The 20544-nt window shown below is 37.9% G+C and overlaps 1 protein-coding gene across 1 annotated transcript in view; it reads left to right on the forward strand.

Annotated features, from left to right (window-relative positions):
* Nucleotides 1–20544, forward strand: part of CSMD2 (CUB and Sushi multiple domains 2) — a gene marked incomplete at its 5' end in the record, with an annotated part of 765891 nt that overhangs the window by 78248 nt on the left and 667099 nt on the right. The window lies entirely within an intron of this gene.

Consider the following 20544-nt stretch of genomic DNA (forward strand, 5'->3'; position numbering starts at 1 on the left):
GAGAATCACTGCAGTTGCTAAGTTAGTAATGCCATTGTTAAGTGAATTTGACTTCTCCAATGACTTTGCTTGTCAGAAGGTCACAAAAGGAGATCACATGATCCCAGGGACACTGCAACCGTCATAAATATGAATCAGTTGCCAAGCGGCTGAATTTTGATCATGTGACCATGGACATGTGTAAATGGTTGTAAGTGTGAAAAATAGTCATAAGTTAGGGTCACTAAATGAGCTGTTGTAAGTCGAGGATTACCTGTAGATTTTAAGGATCTGGGCTTGTATATATGATTTTTTGTTCAAACATCATGTAATACCTCTCTTGGAATCTCATGTGAGATGGTAATGTGTACCACAAAAGATAAAAGGCTATGACCAAAACAGCACTGCCTCTATAGGCTCACCCTTCCTTCCTTCCTTCCTTCCTTCCTTCCTTCCTTCCTTCCTTCCTTCCTTCCTTCCTTCCTTCCTTTCTTTCTCTCTCTCCCTCCCCCCCTCCCTCCCTCCCTCTCTCCCCCCATTTCCTCCTGATCAGCTGGGACTCGGGAGGCAGAGAATAGATGTGGGCGGGGTCAGTCAGAGGTGGTATTTACCGGTTCTCCGAACTAATCAAAATTTCCGCTACCGGTTCTCCAGAACTGATCCAGAACCTGCTGAAGACCACCTCTGCCTCCTATTCATATTCCAGAATGCAACTAAAACATTGGTGGGACTGTTCATCATAGCCTAAGGAAATTCCCTAACAGCCTTTGTAATCCAAGAAGGTTCTTCGAGTGTCTGAAACAAATTGATCAAATAGTTCAGATTTAGATTTGGAGGTTAATGATACCAGTCACTTCTATAGTAGTCAGAATGATCTGATGGTAAGAAACTGTCACTGATAGATTATCCAGGTAAACACAGGGCATCATTATTGAGATTATTTGGATGTCAAATCAGCTGTTTTTTAGATTTGTATATTGATTTTTATTCAAGATGATACAGACGGGCCCCTTCTTCCACATGCACACCCCATGTATACGTATATACAACTTTTTAAACTTTTTTTACAGCCTTTTTTCTGATATTAAAACACTAGAACTCTGGACAAAAAAAGAAGTCCTTTTGAGAGGTAAAAGTAATTCTAAATGAAGCCGTTAGAATGCTATTAAAAAGGAGAATGTACCAGCGAACCATCTTCTTCAAAGAATCTTAAAATGTTTGAGATGGGGAAAGAAAAAAAGAAAGCAAATTTAATGGGCTATCATTCATTCCAGATTCTTTCACATTGTTGCTTGCAATGATTCAACCCAAAATGCATACACAAAGTGAGAGAGAAAACAAGAAATCCAAACATAAATGGATCTGATTCATTAAAATAAGAGTGTTGAGTGAGATTGGGAGAAAGTGAAGCATTTTGCTGCAATGACCTGCAGGCAGTAATGCTCTATTTTGACATTACTGATTGCCTACTGCATATTCTCCTGGCTAGAAATATAATTAACCATTCTGTCAGGCTCACTAGAAGGATCGGCTTGTCAACATTCTCTCAAATTGATGCTTTGGTTGCTTAGGAGAAAGAAGCAAAACGGAAACAGGTATGTGCATTACAGGGCAAATGAAAAGGAAGATCACATGTATAGTGCTCCTGCAAGCACATTTGTAGAGCAGTGCTCTGAAGACTTAGCCCATCAGAAGAATAATTATTTAACAGGCTCCATTTTAAAATCAATTTAACAGAACTGATTGACACAGGCACCACAGTGGCTTCTAGTGTAGGGTGCTTCTCAGATAAATCACTAGGCAAATTGGTTGAAAATGTCACTCAGTGCCACTTATCAATTACAACTAAAATGCCAGTTTAGCTTGTCCTAATCTGATGCCTTGTAGCTGAGTTGGAACAGCTGCCTCTTTAATTCCTAGCTGTTGGGCGTGGAGGTTGGGGACATGGGAGGCGTATTTTCAATATACATGGTAGTGTACAATGTTGGGGAGAGCTTCTCTAAGCTTTCCTCTCCATGTTATTTAATTAGTCAATTTCTCTCTTTTCTGAGTTACAACACATGGCTTGGATTTATTTAAGAAGGGAAGTATTTGAATGTAATTCGAAGTTGTTCTTACAACGTACAAGTTAGGGTTATTTATTGATATAGTTACTTATCCTGTGATATTTGATATTCTAGATCAGTGTTTCTCAAACTTGGCGACTTTAAGTCCTGTGGACTTCAACTCCCAGAATTCCCCAGCCAGCTATGCTGGCTGGGGGATTCTGGGAGTTGAAGTCCACAGGACTTAAAGTCGCCAAGTTTGAGAAACACTGTTCTAGATGCTCGGGCATATGGACTAAGCCTTAATATTTTGAAAGCCTTCTTACTTTGAAATTCTTACTTTCCATTTATTCCTCTGATAAAACTGTGAGGAGCTGAACACTCATCTTTGAATATTCATTTTCAAGAAATGTGGTTTCTTGGCATGAAATGTGCTCGTGTTCCATATCCATGGGTGTCAAACTCGATCACATCACGGCCTGGATCGTGACATATCACAATATTTTTTGGCTTTGCGGAGCTGGGATGGGCGTGGCCTGCATGTGAGGTATCCGCCCCACAGACCGCCAGTTTGACTGGCCTGCACTAGGGTCTTCACAAGGAGCAAATATTGCAGAGAATCCAAAATTCGTATTGAGCACCAGAGTTGGAGACACAGTGCCCAGCTGGCACCCTACCAGATGCCCTTGAAAGAAGAGATGTCTTTAGTCAAGCCCAAAAACACTAGGGAAGCAATATTACCTTAAAAGCTGTTTGGTTGAAATTCAGTGCTGAGGTAGCATCGTGTCCTCAATCCCCCAGAATGGACAATTTTCCTTCTCATCTGATTTTCCTTCTCCTAGAACAGGGGTGTCAGACTCACCTCATTATCACGTGATGTATCAGGACTATTTTTCCCTTTGCTAAACCGGGTGTGGGTGTGGCCAGCACATGGCACATCCAGCCTGCGGGCCGTGAATTTGACACCCCTGTCCTAGAACTATAGTAACACATCTGTTACAATCATGGCATGATCGGCAGGAGCAGAACAAGCTTGATTCTGGAAATTTTATTGGAATTTGCAGTTATATATAAAGTGCAGAAATGCCAATGTGAAGCTGCTGGAATCAGACTAGAAGATGAGACTTCATCTGAATCATATGTTTACTGTAAGAAAATTAAAGGAAATGTTTCCCTATGACAGTTTTATTTAAAAACCTTGAATGCCTTTTTATTATTGGTGTAATAATGTGCATGTGATAGTTTTCACACAGCTGTTTCCTATGAGAGATCTCCCAACACTACTTCCACAGTCCTACTATGTTCTCATGAAACTCATAAGATTGTTTCCACCAGCCAGGAGCAGCCCAAGTCCCAGAAATATTCACACATATTGTAATAGGCAGAAGAAATAACCTTGAGTGATGGGAGGAAGAGCCTCAACCGAGACCACAGACAGATAATGGGAGTCCAGGGTGGAAACATAATTTGAGAAAGTGATCTCAGATCTGACCACTTATTTCACATGAAGGAAGGAGGGAGAGGAGAACCACATTCAGACTTGCAATATTCTGTCACCATAACCTTAGAATAAAAGTGGTATTAGTTTGCTTCTCTTTGGTTTCTACATTTGGTTTAATTCTGACAACTGACACATATACATTTATTTATTTACTAGCTGGATACTAATGCTTCGCTATGAAACCATGTGATCGGGCCAGCCCACAGGCCAGATAAGTCACACGCTGGCCATGCCCATATAAGGCAACTGGCAATTGGAACAGAGTTCCTTTCAGGTGGGGAGAGGGAGTAGAACGCCTAACTCTCTAGCATCGGCGTGTGTTAATATAATACTGTATAAGGAATACTGATGATCTGATGGTCATTTTGAAAAATCCTTTGTTAGCGAGCACCTAGAAGCCAAGAGGAACATTTGTACTGGATTTCAAATTTGTAGGCTTTACAATTCTGGAGATTTCATGATGACGCATGAGTGGTATTTCGCTTTTATATATATAGATTTAGAAAATTTATATTGCCACGTATTTGCCCATGGTGACTCAAGGTGGCTTACAGGACATACAAACACAATATAAAAGAGAAAAATAATAATAAAAGATGAAAATAATAAAATAATAACCCCCCACCTCACATTCATTCCAGCCATTTAATGGGCTCCATCCATCTGTGTTACATATCACAGATCTCGGCCCATCAGTAAGACAACTGACTTTATTGATCCATGTCTGTGGTCCAAGTGCACCAGAACCAGCCCAATTCCATGTGGCTGGGGGCTTTGCTGTTACTTGGCAGAAAACACAAATCTTAAATGCAAAGACAAAATGGAGGCTGCTCTCTCTATTTAAATGTCAACATGAAAGAAGAAATCCACACTTCTGCGTAACTTGCCAGTGTTTTATTTCCCTGAGCTTCGGACATCTCTTCCTATTACCTGGGTAAACCTCAAGAAATGGATTGAATAACACTCACTCAAAGCAAGAATAGGAAGTTTTCCAGAAATACTTAGAAATGCACAAATATTCTGGGTTTCTTTTTATGAATGTTACGCAAAATATTTTTTTCGAAAACATGATTCATCAGTTCAGAGATACTGGAAAGTTATCTGTCCATACTTAATATTTTTATTGATACATTTTACATCATACAAACAGGATTTTTACCTAGCTATAATTAAACTGTTGAATGTATGAGTTTCCCAAGATTATTTGATTAATAACATTTTTCGCAGTCAAATAGTTAAGAAAGAGGGCAGTTTGAACCTGATGGATTGCTTTTCTTGCATGGAAAATCAAGGAAGAGAAGATTAGAGGTGTTTGCAGTATTCATTCATTCATTATTCAGTTTCTAGTATTGACATTCAGTCTCTTGAGTCATGCTCTACTGTGGTTGTTTTGGGTTTGGATAGAACAAGGGTAAGTAAAGCACAAATGTATGCAAAGTTTAGGAGAAAAATGAAATTAAACATTTAATTAGAGAAAAGGATAAGGCTTGAGGTTGTTAGCATTGTTAGAGACCCACACACCCACTTCACGCTGTTTCTGTTCCTTCCCTCTGGGAGGAGGTTTTAAAGTATTTCTAGCAGGACTACCAGATCCTGTAACAGTTTTTTTCCCTGTGCCAAATTTGCAAGATTCATTTTTCTCTCCATGTACATGTATACATCCGAACTAGACTGTGTTGTTTCTCCATGTCATATATGTGGGTATATGCATATTTTTTATATTTATTTATTTTGTCATGCTTATGTAGTGTATATTAGTGGTGGAGACCCTTTGAGAGCTGCATGCAATGAGATTTCATTTTAATGTATGCCGATTAGTGTACATTCAAAGTGGCAATAAAGTTATTCTAAGTCTAAGTTCAGAAACAGTTCTGACAAATAGTTCCTGGTTATCTTATATATGTACGTTTCTTTATATTTGGGTAATTTATATCAATTTTGTGGTTCTATAGAAAACAGTGGAAATTTGTGGTTTTCTTCAGGTAATTTCCTTTAGAGAAAGTTTCCTTCAAGTAAGTGAGGATAGAATCGGTAAAAAAGTGGACTTTGCTGAGAAATAAGAGGATCTTAGGAGAGTGGTTCAGATGCATATTTTTCTTTGGTAAAGTTAAGATTAATATGGATATTAAGACTCGTTACATTAGAAGTGCCGTATTGAGTTATAATCCCAGATTGTGCTCATAAATGTCATTGTGGGACTCAGCACAAGAAGTATTTCACACAAAAGAAACAGTAGGTATAGAAAAATAACTTATTGAGAGTTGCTGGAAAAGGAACATAGAGAATACAAGATGAAAGAGAACAATTTAATGTAGATAATAGGAGAGTTGGAATTGAGCAGTAGAAGACCGAAGTTGAAGTTGAACTATGTAAAAGTGATAAACTTATAATTGTTAAAATGTATAAACTTTTATTAAAATTTGAAACAAGAAGAGCAAGTGAAAGACTATGATAAATTTGGCTAAGAACTTTGGATACAATATAATGATGGAAGAGAGGGTAATGATGTGGTTAAATGGTTTTTTTTAATGAAATAATGTACTATTGGTATACTGTATATCTCCTGAAAAATTGTTTAAAGGTGTACAATTTGTATAAAGGTATTTCAGATTCATGTTGGAAATGTGGAGAGTGCAAAAAGTTGTAGACTTGTAAAAAAAATCCAGAAATTTCTAAAGTCACACAGTATAGATAATAATACAAAGAATAGAAAGATTAATATTCAGTTGAAAGCAAACATTTTCTTGTTGGGATTAATGGACAGTTTATTAGAAAAGAGTTGGAAGATAATTACTGCTGCAGGACTATTATATGCACAAAAAAGGAAATTCTCTGAGATATCCACAACTGAGGAGTAGATGTGAAGACAGTAGAACCTGCAGAGATGGCAAAAATAACCTCTTTGATTAGAGGTCAATAAATCCATTCATCAGTAACTGGGAACCCCTTATAGATTGCTGAAAGTAAAGAAAAACAAACTTGTGATTTATAAATTTCAAGATTAGAAAGGGTAGCTTATAGAAAGAGGGAAAGTTCAAAACATTCTCAAAGATCCATCTTATCCTGGGCACTTTTTTTTTTTTAATTATTACCATCTGGCAGACGGTACAGGATAATAAAAACAAGGACAAATAGGTTGAAAAAAAGCTTCTATCCCAGGGCAGTAACCATATTGAATTATATGGTATAGTGCAATATCGGGTTTTCAATTTCAATTTTATAGAAAGTAAAGGATGTTTGTTTGTGTTTTTATTTTTATAGTTTAATGTACAATGAAAATGGCATTGAATTTCGTTGTACCATGTGCAATGATAATAAACTAAACTAAACTATAATGTAACTTTGGGGCTGGTGGTAAAATAAGAATGTATTTATAACTGCTGTCAAGAAGATCAGAAAACTCTTCTTTATAATCTTTTTTTTCTTTTTCTGTTTCTTTTCTGTATTTTCCTTTTTCACTGTTTTTCTTTCTTTTATGGTTTTTCACTTTGTTAAAAATTTCTTCAAAGAGAGAATATGAATGTTAAAAGATGAACTTCAAGCTTTGACATTTTGTATGTTTGTATCATGAGTTTGAGAGGCCCACAAAGTGCTCCTGGGGCGGGGGGGGGGGAACAAGCAAAAAACAGACATGCATAGGCTTTGGGAGGCTTGTAGAGTGCTCCTGGGGGCTGGGGCACTCAAAAATGAGCAAAAAAGGCCTGTTTTTTTGCTCATTTTTTCCCTCCCCATCCCCTAGGAACACTTTGCAGGCCTCCCAAAACGTATGCATGTCAATTTTTGTGAAAAATGGGATGTGTGGATGCGGGGTTTCTGGAGGCCAAAAATGCTGTATTCAGTGTATAAGACACACCCAGATTTTCACCCTCTGTTTGTTGGGGGGGGGGAGGTACGTCTTATACTCCGAAAAATATGGTAAATATGTTGAGTTGATTAAATTGCATAGTTTTATGGCACATTTATTACTCCTTATTCATTTATTTATTAAATTTGTATGCCATCCATCTCACTCTCCAAAGCAACTTTAGGCAGCTTATAATAAAAAAATGATAAATATTAAAAGTAGATGCAAAATTAAAAACCAAAGGAAAGCATGATACAGTGGTGGCACCTTCTTAATTAGTCCACCTGCCACCTCTAGCAAAGAGTGCCTCTATCACAGGGGTGTCAAATTCGTGGGCCATGGGCTGGATGTGTCATGTGCTGGACATTCCAGCCCCCATTTTAGTGAAGGGGGAAAAAGTCGTGATACGTCACATGATGACAATGTGAGTTTGACACCCTGGCTCTGTCAGGACCCCAAACTCATTGGAAGAGCAAAGTTTTATCATCCTTCTGGAAGGCTAAAAGAGTTAAGGGCGAATCTCCTCCCAAGCAGTAAGATGTTCCAAAGAGCAGGGACCACAGCTGAAAAGGCTGTACTTCTAATTCCTACCAGCCAAAACTCACTGATTGATTTTTCAACGGAGGTGTATAAAAATATTGGTCCTGTTCCTTGCTTTAAGAGCATGGCCCTAGACTCTAGTTTTAGGGGATGCGGTGGCTCAGTGACTAAGACGTTGAGCTTGTCAATCAGAAAGGTCGGCAGTTCTGCGGTTCAAATCCCTAGCGCTGCGAGACGGAGTGAGCTCCTATTACTTGTCCCAGCTTCTGCCAACTTAGCAGCTCAAAAGCATGTGAATGTACAAATAGAAAAATAGGGGTCATCTTTGGTGAGAAGGTAACAGTGTTCTGTGCGCCTTCAGCATTTAGTCATACCGGCCACATGACCACAGAGACATCTTCGAACAGCACTGGCTCTTTGGCTTTTAAACAGAGATGAGCACTGCCCCCTAGGGTCAGGAGCGATTAGCACATATGTGCGAGGGGAACCTTTACCTTTTAGGCTTAGTTTATGCAAGAGTTGTGTAATCCATCATTGCAGAATATCTAGTCTTTCAGCAAATCTAATTTGGGTTTTTTTCCCCAGACATGCTCCTTTATATCAAAAAGACATCACTGTTGTTCCAGTGTAGTATTTCCTTTATTTAAAAAAAATTGGTGCAAATAACTGGAAGAATTAGTCTAATGATAATGACATAGAATGAATACCATTTAGCAAGGACAATTGAGCTCTAAAATTACACCAGAATTTTGCCTTTGAAACTCTGATGTATCATACTAGCATGATTCTAACTCAGCTGAGCTTTGTGTAACCCAAAGCATTCTTTTTGCTTTGTGACAGCCCAAATTTAAAGTAGTATCTTCAACAAAATGGCTAACCACAGCTTGGCAGGCAAACTTTCCCTTTAAATATTTCTAATTGTGGCTGTTTGTCTTGAGCTTCCTTAGGTTTCTGCACAAAACTAATTTTCTTTGCTGATTAATTAGGCACTTGGAGATCTCAATTATTGTACCAATATAAAATAATGTGACTCTAAAAATCTCATTATGTTGGCTTGTAACATTAACAATTTTAATTTTAAAGTAACAAGTGAGGCAAGAAAATTGTTGGGGAAAATGGATAATATGGAAACTTTTTGTGAGGATTTTTGCTAAGTGACTAGAAAACTCTCTTGGTGGTAGTAATGATTAGTGCTACTAGTATGTTATGTTATCTAATTCAGAAGTTAAGGGATATGTGTTTCAATGCTTCTGAATCAGACACTTAAGCTAGGAGAGCATATGAATTTCTGATTTCCATTGGAAGAAATAAGCGGAGGGTTTCATATTTTGTTACCACTGGCTCACAGTGCATGCACCTCTTCTGCGCATGCACATGGCCTTCGATGCATATGCTTTGCTCATGCATGTGCCTTCTGTGCATGCATCTGGCCTTAAAAACGTGCCTAAAAATGTGCCCATCCATGATTTCCACTACTGTTTCAGGCGAACTGGTCGAAACCGGTTGAATGCCACCTCTGGAAGAGATTATCCCGAGTCTTTCATTATTTTTCAGTGAAAAAAATTAAAATGATCTCCTACTTGATATGAGTCCCTCAGTAAGTGTACGGAAGGGTTGTCTGGATGACACATGTTGCACAAGGAAAGGAAAGTAACATAATTAAATGGGAAAAGATGCACGTTTCCTCACCTAGAAAATAAAATGGTATGACTCAAGCAGTGTGGTATAATCATAAAAAAATGTGAATACAACTTTAGGCTCATCAGTAAAAGTATAGCTTTCAAACCATGGAAAGTAATTTAATGAGGCTGAGTTGGGGGAAATAGAACAATTATGACTCTTCCTGTAGAAGACACATTTGCAGATTTCACCATATGGGGCAGGACATCCACTCCTTTTTGTTAAATCAGTCTAGCTCTATTTCTGTGGCCCAGTGTGTCAGAATATTCATGAACTGGAATAGGGCATAGTAACAAGGTCAGCCAATAAATAGGCATGGTAATAGATCAACCAATGAGGCTTATTTGGAAACAGAAACTTAAGTAAGAAATCTGGGTGTGGCTTAGCTGTATTAAGCTCTGAGCTCTGAAACGAAACCAGCCTGGACTTGTCTGCTGAAATGAAACTGTTCTCTGCTATTGGTATTGTATATATATTCTTGAATATTAAGAAGTTTCTTACTTAAATCAATCCTGTTGAATCAGTTATCTGTCTGTGCTTTTTGGATTTGATGTCTTCAACAAACTCTGACACAGTGGTTAAGTGAAATGGTCACTAAGTGAACACATGAGAAAGAGAGGGGGAAGAGATGCTGCAAAGTCCATTGGTTGCAACCATCTCATACAGATAAAGTTCCCTCAAACACCCACACTAGCATTACTCTCACTCTAGCATGCATGTAACACTGAGATAAATTCATATTCCTCTTAAATAAATGCCAAGTTCTGGGTACCCCAAACTTTCTTCATTTCAGCTGTGTAATTTAAATGGGGAGAAATCATGCACTTATTTTGAAGCAATTCAGCCAGAAACACTCATACATCAACTAGTTAATCCTGCTTTACCTTCTGCTTCCACTCTTTCAACTATTGCAGTCACCAGCTACATGAACTTACGTTGAAGGTCACTTTTGATAATCAGCTTTTGCTTTTCTCATTATTAAAAATTGCCGAAAGGGTGACAATTTCATTCAGGTTATTCTTTTATACACACATTTATCTACTCGATCTCTTCCCTAGATCCATCACTGAAAATACATTCTCAAATAATACAATTTCATTCATTCATTTTGATGATGATGAAGATAATTAGTCATCCTCGCACATTAATGTTTATGATTACCCACATTCTCACCCAACTCAGTTTTTTTCATAGCCCTACCAGTCCACCACTCAAATATTGAACACTGGCCTCCAAAGATCTGTTCTGTGTAAGATGATGAGTTTATGTTAAAGACTATATGGAAAGCTACCTTAAAATATTTTTCTTCTCCCCCACCCTTAGGGTCCTAACACTACATCTTCCTATTTATCTATGCTGTTAGCACACCAGTAGTAGGCGAAGGTATGAATGAATCCTTGCTTTAGGCTTAATGCATGATACATTTTTAAGGCCTCCATATCGGTGGTCTTGAGAAATAACTTTTGTGGTCCTTTTCAGCTGTGAGAGCCCTAGAACAGGGATCGGGAACTACGGCCCTTTTATGACTTAGGGGTTTCAAATCCCAGAATTCCTGAGCCACCCATGATCTGGGATGTTGAAGTCCACAAGTCATAAAGGGCCATAGTTTCCCACCTCTGCTCAAGAATAAGGCAATCAAACTCAGTGACCTGTCCTTGGTACTGAAATCTCTTCTGCTTTATTAGTATTATTTGGAGATAGGGCTTAGATGGAAAATATATTAAGCTGCAAAAAGGTACCAGCAACCTAAATTGTACCTTTGAAACTGAAAATACTAGGCATTTGTTCTTTAGAATCTGGATCACAAGTTGAAGTCTGCTTGACTTTCTGGTTTTTGCTTTACTATCTGTTCCTTGGGCTCCCCATGGGGTCTGCTTTCTCGGGAAACGAAAGCCAGCCAGAAGCTCCCTGTTTCATTAATCTGCCACAAGAAGAAAGAGGAATGACACTGTGACCTTGATCTTATCTCATGCTTAAGTGGGTTAGTAGGAAGGAGAACATGGCCTAGGAACACCAAAAAATAGTTTATTGACCTAATCAACTAACTGTCACTAGATTTGATTTAACCCTCAAAAGATCCAGTCTTGTACAAGATTAAACTAATTGCAACCAGTCCTCTATTGAGAGACTTGTTCACTGGGACTGTTAAGTAATCCCTACACCTTCTGAGACTGAGACAGAGCTCCTAATGTGGAGCTGTAAAATATCACCATTTTTTCTCTCTTAATTTTTCTGCCTTGGAAAAAAAAAGATGAAGGAAGTAACGTAGAACATAGCACCTCTGATCCTCCTTTGAGGCACCTAAGAGGATTGCTGCAATGTAGCCCCAACTACCTATGGGTTCTGTCAGGGCATGATGTAAATGTGTTGACTGGTGCAGAGAATCTCAAACATGACCTTAGAGAATATATGGCAAAATGTTACGAAAATGTTTTTTTAATGCTTTAAACCCAAGAAACAAAGAAAGCATGAGAAAGAAATTCACTATAGTCCATCCTAATTCATTTGGGTATATTCAAGCTTCCAAGATGCTTCTATTATAGTATACACCAGCATTTCTCAACCTTGGTGACTTTAAGATGTCTGGAATTCAATTCCCATAATTCCCATGCTGACTGAAGAATTCTAGGAGATGGTCCAGATAACTAAAGGTGGTCAAGGTTGAGAAACAATGACCAATATCAATAAAATATACTCCCAGTTAAATTGATGGGGTTGTTTGTGTTGTACAGCCTAGTTCCTTGGTGTCTTATTGTTCTGGTGCTTCATGTTTGCATTCATTTATTTAAGTTATCTATGTATATAAGGAGTGAATCCAATAGTGTTTTAGTGAAGCATAGGAGCTTAATAGTAAATATGTCTTTATTGTAACAGCTGACTGTTTGGGTGTTTGTGAAGGTATTTAAAATTGGAGACACTGAGATGGTTTCACTGCCATATCTCTAGCTACTTCTAGAAGAAAACTTTAGGAGACTTCCATTTAGCTTTCTAGGAGTTTTTCTATTAAAATGCATCTTATTTTTTCTATATTGTTCAATATCCATATTAAACTACTGGGAAGGTTTATGGATGGGTCTGAAATTAATTGTGATCGGTATGCTGTGTTTCTTTTTCCTTGGACAGTCTGGAAGTTCTGTGTATCTTCAAGCACTACAAGACTGGTTGTATTATACCAAACTGAATTTGTATAATGTTTTGTTGCTTTTAAGATCTGGATGTTGAAAAGTAATCAGGAGATAATCTGGTTTAGGTGATGTTTTACTTAAGGATCAGCTTGGTGATGGATAGATGTACAGGTAGTTCTCTGTACCTATGACTACAATTGAGCCAAAACTTCCATTGCTAAATTAAATATTTGTTAAGTGAATTTTACCCCATTTTGCAACCTTTCTTGCCACAGTTTGTTAAGTGAATCACTGCAGTTGTTAAGTTAGTAACAAGGTCATAAAATGAATCAGGCTTCCCCATTGACTTTGCTTGTCAGAAGGTTGCAAAAGATGATCACATGACCCCAGGACACTGCAACCGTCATAAATATGATTCAGTTGCCAAGCTTCTGAATTTTGGTCATGTGACTATGAGGATGTTGCAACAGTTGTAAGTGTGAAATATTGTCATACTTTTTTCAGTGCCGTTGTAACATTGAAGTTGCCTCCAGAAGTTGTGAATGCCCCAACACTGGAAGTCTTTAAGAAGATGTTGGATAGCTATCTGTCTGAAACGGTATAGGGTTTCCTGCCTAGGCAGGGGGTTGGACTAGAAGACCTCCAAGGTCCCTTCCAACTCTACTATTGTATTGTATTGTATTGTATTGTATTGTATTGTATTGTATTGTATTGTATTGTATTGTATTGTATTGAAGTATCACTAAATGAGCTGTTGTAAGTTCAGGATTTACCTGTATTACAGTCAGAGTTCAGAAGAAAAAAACACTGTAGTAAAATAACTTAGCAATTAGAAAAAGTGGAATTTACATATGGTAAACAACTTTTCACAATACTTAAAGACACCACATTGTTCAACAAGTAATGAAAATAAAATAAATCAGAATGCCTTGGCAATTTAGAAAGGAGATGGAAAATCAATGCAAATTAAGCTTCCTTTAGAATTGGCCGGATAATGCCAATGCAAAAGCTTCCAGGCCTGACAAAGGAAAGTAATTCCTGTCACACCTGTATTGTAGGACCACCATAATTTAACAAAGGGGAGATTCCCGTCAAACACTGCTGAACCTAGTGACCTCCTGCATTGGCTCTAGGCAGACATGCTACCTTGACTCATTGACATGGTGCAGTGGTGGGATTCAATTTTTTTTGCTGAGGATAGAACAAGGGTAGAACTGAGAGTACCTGAGGGTAGAACAAGAAGCAATGGGTGGAAACTAATCAAGGAGAGAAGCAACTTAGAACTGAGGAGAAATTTTCTGACAGAACAATTAATCGGTGGAACAGAAGTTGCCTCCAGAAGTTGTGAATGCCCCAACACTGGAAGTCTTTAAGAAGATGTTGGATAGCCATTTGTCTGAAACGGCATAGGGTTTCCTGCCTAGGCAGGGGGTTGGACTAGAAGACCTCCAAGGTCCCTTCCAACTCTGCTATTGTATTGTATTGCTACTGATTCTGTGGATAGGGCTTGGTGGGCCTGGTGTGGCTTGGTGGGCATTGCAGGGGAACCATATCGTAAAATCTCCATTCCCGCCGCACTCCAGGGGAAGGATACCAGTAGTGGTTTGGTGGCCTAGGTCACTGGAACTAGTAGCAACCCAGGCCTGCCACAGCCCTGAATCAGTTCTCCCGATGGCACCACCATTTTTTTTCTTCTGCATATGCACAAAACAATTTTTATTATGTAAAATAACTCTGAATGCCTTTTTGGCAATGTTGTTACATTGAGCTCTAGGGCTTAGCTCTTTTGAAATGAGTACTCCTAGGTCTTTACACATTCTTGAACTAGATGTGTAATAGTTTGTTCTGGAGCACCATAGTCACATTGTGGGCTTTTGGTTATTCCCCACTTAGTTCTGGGATGGCCTGTCCTGATTCTGTTTAGATGGCTCCATATTTTGGAGGGCAACTGCATTTCTGAAAATTGCTTTTTTGGCTCTGCATGATCGGGTTGTGGTTATTACAAGTCACTCATCTTAATCACCATTCTTCATCTAAATCTTAAGACTTTGGTATGTTATCCCAAATTGGTTTCCTAGCCTTAAGCTTAGGGAGAGGTACAGGGTCTACTGTTTTATGTATTGGGATGTTTCTAGGAGTGGGAAGCCATTCTCAATGGAAAATGATTTATTAATGGTGCCTCCTAAAGTGACCTTGAAATATCAGGTTTTTTTAAAAAAAGCTTGTTCTCCAAAAGGTTTGTTTCTTTAAGACACAGAAGAATCGTTTTCTTCAGCTTAAGGGTCAAAACCATCAAGTCACACCATAAATTTCAGTCAAATCAATAAAAGCTACAGAAGTGTTTAGTCCTTTTTGGAAACTGGCTTTGATAAATTAAATAAGGGCCAGAATTTGCTTGCAGTAGCAGCTTCTCTTAGTGTGAAATCTAGTCTGGAGAAAAGACCTTATCAACATGTTGGGATATCCTGTTTTAAATTAATCCTTCCAGAAGTTTATAGCAAATGCTGAGCAAAGTTATAAGGAGGTAGCTTGCTGGATCATCGTGTGGACTATGACTATCTTTACAATGGTACACCCCGGGGCAATATTCTGTATTAGCAGAGCAGTTAAAAGTTTACACACACAAGGTGACCCAACTAGATATTGCATCTATCACAATAAAAAACTACAGAGACAGCAATTAGACTACAACCGTTCTTTTAACAACTCATTGACAAAAGATATTGGACCCCAGATCTATATTTTTAAACTAAACATACAGGGCTTAAGTAGAAATAAATGTGAGTTCCTAAGCAGACTGGCCATCACTAGTAGATAGATTACTACACTACACTACACTACAGGAGACTAATTTGGCTGATGAGGAACAGATTAAAGTTGAGGGGAAGATGCTAGGGTAAACAATTGTGGCTAAAATAACATCTAATGTTCATGGTTGCATAGTGTATCTCCGTTTTGACTTCAAAGAATTCAAAATTATTAATTGTACCCAAGAATACAACATTGAAACTATCATTATTGAAATATCAGGAATAATGATAATGGTGATTTACAAAACCTCCCAATATTAAGTGGCCTAATCCACCCCTGCAAACCTTGGACCATTAAGGAGTATATGTAGTTGATTTTAATAGTCACCCTACTGACTGGAGATATGACAGCAATAACGAGAATAGGGAAATATTAACAAACTGGATAGAGCAGGATGAGCTTCACCAAGCTTATGATGCCAAAGATTTGAAAACATTTCAGTCTGGACTGACTGGGAGAGGCTCCATATATATGCTTCCTTTAGAGCAGGGATGTAAAGTCCTGCTTCTCCCACCTGTTTAAGAAAGCAAGTAGTTTCTTCAAGTCTACATACGGCAATTGGGCACTGTGAAATGGATAATTTGGTCCTAACCCTCCTGCTGGTACTGGTAGAGTAGGATTCGTGGCAGAAAGAAAAGTAAATAATGCAATCTAAATTGCTGCTTTTAGACAATGTAAAAATAACGTTTGTTTGATAATAACTCCCAAGGTTTCCTCTTAAAGCCACTGAGGCATGGAACATCTGATCTCTTTGTTTAGGCAGGATTCCATTGGCACATTATTTACACATTTCCAATTGGATCTCAAAGGTGTATATTACTTAATTGTTAAATTTTAATTTATTTTTTCAAGGGCAAAAATAACAAGCAGGTTCCCTGGAGTTGTTGTAAATTGGTGGGATCTCGCCTGTATTTAATAATCTTTGAACCTTTCAATTCCCTATAGTTAGTTGTCTTCATCTGCTTAAATATACAGATCCTGAATGGCGAAATAGGTCAAAATACATTTTACAACTAGTGAGATCATCCAGGTCGCTTCCCACTCGGTTCAGTGCTCATTCTGAATTTTCTAAAAAAATTAATGTTTTCATCAAAATTCTAAGCTGAACCAACATTGAAATGAATTTAAATTCTTTTGAGGAATCTTAAATGATACTGGTCTGATTCTTTTCAGCCTTATAATGGAACTTAGGTTAGATCTTCTTATTTATTTATTTTATTTATTTATTTCATCCAAGCATGTATTAGATAACAGATATAAGTATAAACATGATTATGAATACATGAAATGGATACGAATAAAGGAACATTAGGGCAGGGACGGTAGGCATGCTGGTGCGCTTATGCACGTCCCTTACAGACCTCTTAGGAATGGAGTGAGGTCGACAGTAGACAATCTAAGCTTAAAGTTATGGGGATTTGGGGAAGAAGCCACAGAATTAGGTAGCACATTCCAGGCATTGACTACTCTATTGCTGGTTGTACTTTCTGCAATTGAGTTTGGAGTGGTTTACCTTAAGTTTGCATCTATTGTGTGCTCGTGTATTGTTGTGGTTGAAGCTGAAGTAGTCATTGACGGTTGGAAATTGTAGCAGATAATTTTATGTATTATGCATAGGTCAGACCAAAGGCGGCATAGTTCTAAGTTGTCTAAGGCCAAAATTTCAAGTCTGTTTTAATTTTTTTTCCCTTGCACTTTGTGTGAATTGCATGTAGCGGAAGAAAATATTATCTGAAAGGATGAAAGATTTGGAAATCTATATTAAATACTGTCAGGGTACACAAAATTTGGCTCCATTTCCTTTGTGCTGACTCTGTAAACCGCTTAGAGAGGGCTGTAAAGTACTGTGAAGTGCTATTGTTAGTGCTAATCGTACCTTTGGCCTACTATTAAATAATTGCTTTCATTGTTTTGCAATACAATCTCTTGTACAACACCAAAATGTATATGAAAATTTAGTTGACGTGAAGTTCAATCCTACGTCTTTAGCCTGATGCCCTTCAAGTATATTAAAATTCCTGCTGAAGTTCTTCTGAGAGTTGAAATTCAGCATACCTGAAGGGCTTCAAGTTTTAGATTGGTTGTCAGGTACAAAGCGCAGCACCTTAGTAAATAAAAATGAGGACAGCTCTCCTTTTCCTCTATGCCTTTCCAAAATCTAGTGGTTGCCATCCAGTAAAATTCTGAGGGTTTGGAATTGAGGATGACAAATAATTAGCAACCAGGGGTAGGTAGGGCAGATTTCTGGTACTATTATTACTTTCTCTCTCTTCTTTTTTTAAAAATATTTTTTTTACAAGGAGGATCATGTGTATGGTTCTTGGAAATATACCTTCTATCAGTACAAATTCAAAATCCATCTGGATGATCTTGAATAAAAATATAAGATGACAGACAACTTCCTTTCCCAACTTGATGACTTCCAGGTTTGTTGGGGTCAATTCCCAAGATTCCTCTTGTCAACACTTGAAAAGTGAGATATAACCTTGCTTCTAGGAGTCAGAAAACTTTTTTTTTTAAAAAAAATATTTTTCCTTGATGGAATGCCACACAGTTATCAGTTGTCCTTGGTATTTTTATACGGTAGAATTTTACCTCTTAAGCTGATGGTAGCAGAGAGAAAAGAAAGCTCTTTTTTTTTTTTTGCTTTTAAAATAAAGCCTTCCTTTAAGCCTATTTTATAAATTGCCTTTGCTAAGTGGGAGGTTGTAAGATTAGTAGATAAAACTGTAATTGTTAATCAGAAATGTATATTAGCCATTTCCCAGCTATGTCAATAGAACAGCTGGGAATTAATACCTAGGATGTCATAATGCTGGTTCAGGAATGATTGCTGAACCAACCTGTATTAATAAAATTAACATCTAGCTGCAGAATAAAATTCATTTATGGAAAGAACCTGGGAGGGCTACAAAATGTTGATGTTATCTTTAATTCACATACCACATTGGTCTTCGTTAAGCAAACTGTATAATTTGCTGTGCTGGCAAATAAGATATAATTCATGTCCCTTTTTCATCTGTCTTCAAACTGCTTTATTCCCCATTTATCTCAGTGTGGTTTGCAACCTTAAGAATTGCAGTCAAAGCCCTTGGGGAGTTGCTCGAGGAGCCAGTTACCACATAGAGCTGTTTGAGGAAAATGTCTTTTGTGAATCCCAACATGAGCAGGCTTGATTTGCAGTTCCAGACTACTAATAAATAGCTATAAAAAGTTACCCAGCATTTAGAAATGTATTTTTGAGAGAATAAATCTTCCTTCAGTTGAAATAACCAAAGGCACAAATGAATAGGACCCTCTTTTTATTTCTCTCCCCTCTCCATTCTATTGTAGACTTAGAACTTTCCTTCCTTCACTCTCCTCCCTCCCTCCACTTGCCTCCCTCCCTCCTACTTATCTTCCTGTCTTCCTTCCTCTCCTTTCTTCCACTTATCTCCTTCCTTCCATTTTCTTTCCTCTATCTTCCTTCCTCCCTCTACCTTCCTTCCTTCCTCTCTCCCTCCCTCCCTCCCTTCCTGAAAGATCAATATGAAATCAATCTGAGGCATGAGTGACTGTCTGTTCCAAAGAATAAGAAATGTTGTTTTGGGTAAGACGTATCTCCCCAGTGCATGTCTGAGCATGTATCCTTCTCTGTCCTTGTGCAGATATTTTACACTGCACACAGTGTTGAGCTGAAGCTTTAGCACATTTGACAAGCTGCAGCAAATCATTAGAAGGCAGCCAGTTCTTATTACCCATTGGGTAATGGAGTATATGTTGACAGTAATGATGATGGTTTGGGGTAGAATAATATATGGAGCAATTATAGTAAAAGAAGCTCATGATTGTTTACAGCATCTCTGAACAGATACTGACTTGCTCTTCCACAAGCTCTTTGTGGTGTGAACTATTTCTCAGATATGTTGCATTCTAAGGAACATAAAATCATACTATTTTCCTTTGGGCTGGAATATTTGTAGTTCTAAACAAAGGATTAATTAATGATGTATGAATGGCTGTGTTTTCGAACCCTGATGCTCAGACGTAGCTCTAGCAGAATTTCAGATTTGAAACTCTGTCCCCCGTTCTGTAGGCATTGCATTCTTTCCTCTGGTTGTTTTCAGCAATGATCTTTTGCTAAGACACTGTATTTCTTCTTATAAATGTTTTTTTTTTGGTGGGGGAAGGAAGACAGAGGAAAGCATGTTAGCATTTTTCCTATGAGCTCAGGGTATTTAACTAATTCCAGAAGAACCACCATCAGGTTGGTTAGAAGGGAAGACTTATTCGAAGCTATTTTATAAGCTTTGTTTTTATGATATGACATATTCATTTATTAGTTGCATACGCCATGGAATCTCTCACATAACTCACAGCATTTTACCACAATAAAAATAACATCTAACAACTGCAATAAAAAAAATAAAACATTCATGATAAATTGTATGTTAAATTTCGCAAAACCAATAAGCACAATCAGTGTCATCCAATGTAATTTTTAACCATTCCTCAGAAGAGCCGAATTTTCACCCAGTATGTTTAATTGGGGTGGAATTTGTCTATCCTGACTCCACAATCAGTGGAGTGGCCTTTGAAGATCCCTTTGAAAATGCAGGTGGTGCAAAACTCAAAAGTCAATGCACTGATTGGTCTTGTTGCCATAAGCCCATCGTACTTATATTGCTTTCCAGTAGGTTTCTGAATGCACTTATTTTTTCATACGAGCTAAATTCACAAGCAAGTTTTGTTAAGTAATTGTGGTAGCTAGATTTACACATGATGCCTGCCACACTAAAGTTAAGAACGAACCTACAAAGCGCCTGAGTCAAGTCCAGCCCAGTGCAGCTCAAGAATGTAATAGAGCATTCAGTTCAGTTCTTTATTGCTCTCACCAAAACTACAGAATCTTGCCAGACTAAAACCAATGTTACTCTCACTGTAATGGATTGTGGCTATCCTGATTCTAACCTGATTTTAACCCTGACTATTGGCTAAGACACTGAGCTTGTCAATCAGAAAGGTTAGTAGTTTGGTGGT

The sequence above is a fragment of the Natrix helvetica genome, assembly GCF_964273705.1.
Source record: "Natrix helvetica genome assembly, chromosome: 9".
Classification (NCBI taxonomy): Eukaryota; Metazoa; Chordata; class Lepidosauria; order Squamata; family Natricidae; genus Natrix; species Natrix helvetica.